Raw genomic sequence first — 4,935 nt, 5'->3', positions numbered from 1 at the left:
TTTGTGCAAAGTACTTCTTAACAGAAACCAGAATTTGGTCAGGACAGTCTCAGCATAGCACTCAAACTAGTACAAATAATCCTTTGTTTTCCACAGGAATTTCAGAAAAAGTTTCACTTCTATTTTTTCCTTCAGACTTTTGGTTCTTCAGTTGATGAAGTAGAATTAATCATATTATATTTAAATTTTCATCAAAGTGCACTTATAGATTTGAGTTACCTAGCTTGCTACTTTGTGACAACTTGTATGCCTGAGCCTTACAGTCTCTCTCTTTTATTCTCCGAGGCTTCTTCCACATTTCAGCATAATTCATAGCATGCTGAGGTCTCCAGTTCCCACCTGGCAGGTAAAAGGAAAGAAACCCTTTTGTAGGTACTAAGGCTGACCTACTTCACTTTGTGTAAAGTCATGGGGATCTCATGGGTTCCTGTTACTTTCAAAGCTCATCATCATGACTCCGTCACAAAATCCCTCATTGGATTATCAGTCCCTAAAGCTCTGAGCTGTCCCCATGAAAAAATGCAGGTGGCTGCACTCTGGGAAAAACTAAAATGGCAGAACTTTAAAGGCCTACTATAGACAAATTATCACGGCAAGAAGGAGTCAAAGGCATGACATTTCTATAGTTTCCCTCCTGCCTTAGGTATAAAACCTCACATCCAGCCTCCGAGTGGTCCTAGATGGAAACATTATGCTGGAACAGTTGCCTGGGTGCAGCTACCTGGACCATGTTCCCAGACCCAGCTCTTCTGGCAAGATATGCAGGAACTATTACAGGATACGCATGCCCTTGATCTGCTCCTTTGTATGTCTCTCTGCCTTCAGCTTGTAACTCCAGTTGCATGTAAGCCCCACAGGTACCCTCAGCCTACTGGAAGCAGAATTGCCTGAGCCACTGCCACTGCTCCTCCATGCTGACACTTTCCACTTGCACAATTACCGCCTTCACTCTGCTATCATCTCTGCTGTCTGCAGTGTTCAGGTTCCTAGAGAGCTATCAGCTATTTCTAGGTGACAAGCAAGCTTCACCCATTCAAAGTTACGCAAATAACCATCACTGAACTTGAACTATGGCAGCTGCAGATTCTCCCAGGCTGAGACAAAAAGGGTAATGCAAGGTCTGAAAAACCTGCTGGCACTGAGCACCTTGACATTTTGCCATGCCTCTACTGCGTGGCTAATTACGCCATTGACATGGATCCTACTTTTCTCAGAAATTAATGACAGTGTCTTGTCAATCCACAAGTTTCCCAGTTTATGTCAGTCTCCTCCCACATTTCAGAGCTAACCCTGCCTCTGTTCTTCATCATTATATTAAAACATACCCTAATTAACTTTCCAGCAACACCATTCTAGTTCTAGCACTACAGCCATGTAAGTAGGTAGCCTCTTCTTCCCTACATCCAAACTGTGTAGAAATTGCTGAGCCTTAGTATTTAATACCTGATGAAGATCGATCAAATCTGCTTTTGCATCTCTGAGTCAGCAGCAGCAGGAGAAGAGTATTGATGGACTGGCAAGGGTAACAAAACATAGGCACATCAAGAAGCGTCACCTGAATGGGTCACAAAAAAGAAGAATTACAATAAAAACAATTACATACTTTACTGCTACCTGCCACAAGCGTAAAAAAAAAAAAAGAAAAAAGCAAAAAACCCCAGAGAAACAAACAGGAATTCCCCCATACGCCAATCACCACAAGGCTCTGAAACAACCAGTTTTCATTGAAATCTCATTATCGCTTATCTAGAATTTGTCTTCCTTGGATGTAATCCAAATATAAAGTACGCGATAATTCTGCGATTTATGAAGCACCATTTACAAGTTGTTAAACTTACATCAAATGAATTTTCATTTAAAAAGCTGAATGACATACAGTTTATACAACTCATATAATATTTAGTGTATTTCAAAGAACAGTTCACCATGGAATTCCACAAATACATTTACTATATAAGATTAAAATTCAGCCCTGATAAACTCCATTTTAAAGCTTTTGTCTGAAATAAAGTACACGTTAATAGAGAAGGACAATACATAAAAATACAGCACTTTTTTAGTATCTCATTAACGATAATGCAGTTTTACAGTATTTGAACAGCTCTTTCATGAACCCATGAAGTTGTTATTCTGTTTACATAAATCTCATACTACATAACCATAACTTTAAATGTAACACGTAAGAGCAATAAAATTAATAATACATATTTTCTCCTCACTGCTATTTAGAATTTGCATTTTCAAAAAGCTGAGTGCTTTTCCAGCTGCAACAGCTGGAAATCTATTAATACCAAACTGTCAGAGTCAAGAAACTGAGATAGTGGATCTTCAGTCTCCACCAGTGTGGCAGCTCTTATGAGCTCAACTTTGGAAAAATATATAAAAACTGTTGGACAGCAAATACTGTCACTTGCACTAGTTATAGAATCCTCCATTACCAACTGCAAGTCATATTTAAAAATACGGTATGTTATGCTATCTCAGCCTTCAAAAGGAAGGCATGCTTAGCACACTACTGCAAGAGCTATCTTAAGGCAGGCGCATGCGAGTCCTACGGTGGAGGGAAGCACGTGTGGGTGCACTGGCAGAATGGAGACAGAAAACTTGGAGAGTTTCAAAATCATTTTGACCTCAAGAAGGAGCTACTTTCTACACGATTTGACCACACATTTGCTCTCCTTTTCTAGGCTGTGTAACTTACATCCACAGTATGCCGTCATAGTAATTTCTTACAGCACATTTTAAGTACCATGGCATTAAAATTGGAGTCTTTAGAAACAAGCAGAGAGATCAGGAGCCGCTGGGACTCGCCCCACCACCCCCTCACCCGCCTCCTGCCCCGGGTCAGGGGACATGGAAGGGCTGCCGCCCCTGCCGCCACTCGTCCCACCGCTGGAGGCGCTCGTGGCGCCGCCGGGAGAAACTGCCTCCACCTCGGGTTTCAGCCCAACCTGGGTTCCTTAGGCTGGAAACAGGTGCTGTCCCTCAGACAGGCGTACTAAAGCGCCAAGCGGTGGACGCGACAGGAAAACGGGAGGCGCCACATCCCCCTTCGTGTTGTTCGTCTGGACCTAGGAATAATAGCGCAAATTGCTTACCCAGGTCACGTGTCAATTCTGCAGGGATTCCCGCCTTGAAGGAACCATTTTGTGTCCCAGGCAGAAAACGTAAGGCCGTGGCAGACCCTTCTGATACCGAAATACTAAGGAGACATATGGTTTTCTTTGTCGAAGCGAAGTAACTAAATGTTCTGCAGACTGGACATTCCATAGATAAAAGGAATCCTTGAAGCTCTGTGTACAGGGGTGGAATGGATAAGGAAGTTATGCTGAAATCAGCTACTGCAACTAGGTGAAAAGACTTTCAATTAGTGGACACAGTGAGGAAGACTATCGACGACCACCAGAGGACCCTGGAAGACCACCAATGAACATAAGAGCGCATGCGTTACAGACTTTTGCATATGTTAATGAGTTCCAAGAAATAACATGAATATGCTAATCATTTCTTGGAAGTCTAATGAATATGTATATTCTGATTGTACATAACTCCCATAGTTGAGCAGTCCGGCGCGCACACTAGGTGGAGCGATCCCCTGTGCGCCCGGCGCCGCAATAAAGAATGCCTGCTTTCTAAAACTCCAAATTGAGTCTTAGAGAGTTTTTCATCTGCCGACTTACGGTAACATTCAGCAACTCCGGAGGGCTAATTACACAACTCCAGAGTTGTGCAATTACGTGTTAGGCAAGAGGTCGGAGTCCAGGGCCTCCCTAGAAATTTTTCTGTTTTGTAGCATGTTACTGCGTCTCCTCTCCGACTCCTCCTGGTCCCAGGCACTGTGTGAAGGCAGACCTGATACTTTGAAAGAGTGGCTGAAAAACAGAATCCTGTTTCTAAGCCCAGTCAAGTTCCTCAGTTCCCTCTTTGTTCTGCTGCTGTCCGGATAAACCTTTCATTCTCAGTTCACTATTGAGATTTCACCTCAGTAAAGAGGGAAATCCAGGCCTTGATGACACACACTCTCCCACCCAGGTAGAACAATAAAGGGCTACCTAAACTAACAAAATGCTCTTAGTTTCCCCCCCCGCCCCGCCCCCGGCTTATTAGTCCAGCCAGACATTCAATGCACTCATTGCAGGTTTCTTCTTTACAGTGGACAAAGCTTAGGCCACAACAGAAACACTGTAGGGTATGACAATCCATTCACAAGAGCTTCCCAAAGAGATTTCTTAACCTTGACAGAAAAACTATAAATAGGAAAAAGAAAAAAAAAAAAGAGGAAAAAAAAGACAAAAAAAAAAAAGAGAGCACCGACTACCACCGACTGAGTGCTCTCTTTAAGAGTTCAAATAAACATATGCAGCGCTTACAAAAAACAAACATCCCCAACTCTGTAACACCACCACTGGGAGCCCTATTCAAACACATCCAAAATGTTATGAATCCTTCCACATCTTGTGCCGCATTTGGCAAAGCTTTTTGCAGCTGTCTTTTAGGTGTCTTGTCCATTGGTACCATTCACACACGGAACCAGGTACAGGACTCGGAGTCCCACCTAACTCCACGTCAGCAGAAGAGCGAAGCACGGCAGTTAATTCCCGACGGTGTGAAGTACGCAGAAGGAGCAAGACAAACAGATACAGCTGTCTACAAATTATGTTAGAACACATAAAACGTTCCTGCAAATGAATATATGGACATATATATATCAGTTAAAAAGTCAGAGATTAGTGTGGTGGGAGTGACAAAGGAGGCCACTTTTGAACTTTCAAGCTAAGCCTTACAGAATTCCTTCATGAGGAGCACGCTTACTGCTGATGGCCAATTCCCACACAATATTAAGCACCGTCACTACAAATACAAACCCCTGTCTTTACCCGCTCTGTCCCGGGCTGGCTGTGAGCACACCGTCCCGCGGAGGCCTGCGGGTCGGCG

At 43.3% G+C, this 4,935-nt stretch overlaps 1 protein-coding gene across 1 annotated transcript in view; it reads right to left on the bottom strand.

Moving 5' to 3' along the window:
* The window catches only part of LOC103914700 (zinc finger protein 271-like), a 4,429-nt gene extending 2,880 nt beyond the window's left edge, over nt 1-1,549 (bottom strand). Inside the window, exon 1 of the mRNA XM_009321395.1 lies at nt 1,444-1,549. The gene's annotated coding sequence lies outside the window, so the exon portion shown is untranslated. The remainder of the gene's footprint in view (nt 1-1,443) is intronic.
* Between the last annotated feature and the right edge of the window lie 3,386 nt (nt 1,550-4,935).

Source organism: Pygoscelis adeliae, unplaced genomic scaffold (genome assembly GCF_000699105.1).
Source record: "Pygoscelis adeliae isolate BGI_AS28 unplaced genomic scaffold, ASM69910v1 Scaffold133, whole genome shotgun sequence".
NCBI classification, from domain to species: Eukaryota; Metazoa; Chordata; class Aves; order Sphenisciformes; family Spheniscidae; genus Pygoscelis; species Pygoscelis adeliae.
The sequence above is the reverse complement of the archived record's forward strand: the minus strand, read 5'-3'. Positions and strand labels throughout refer to the sequence as shown.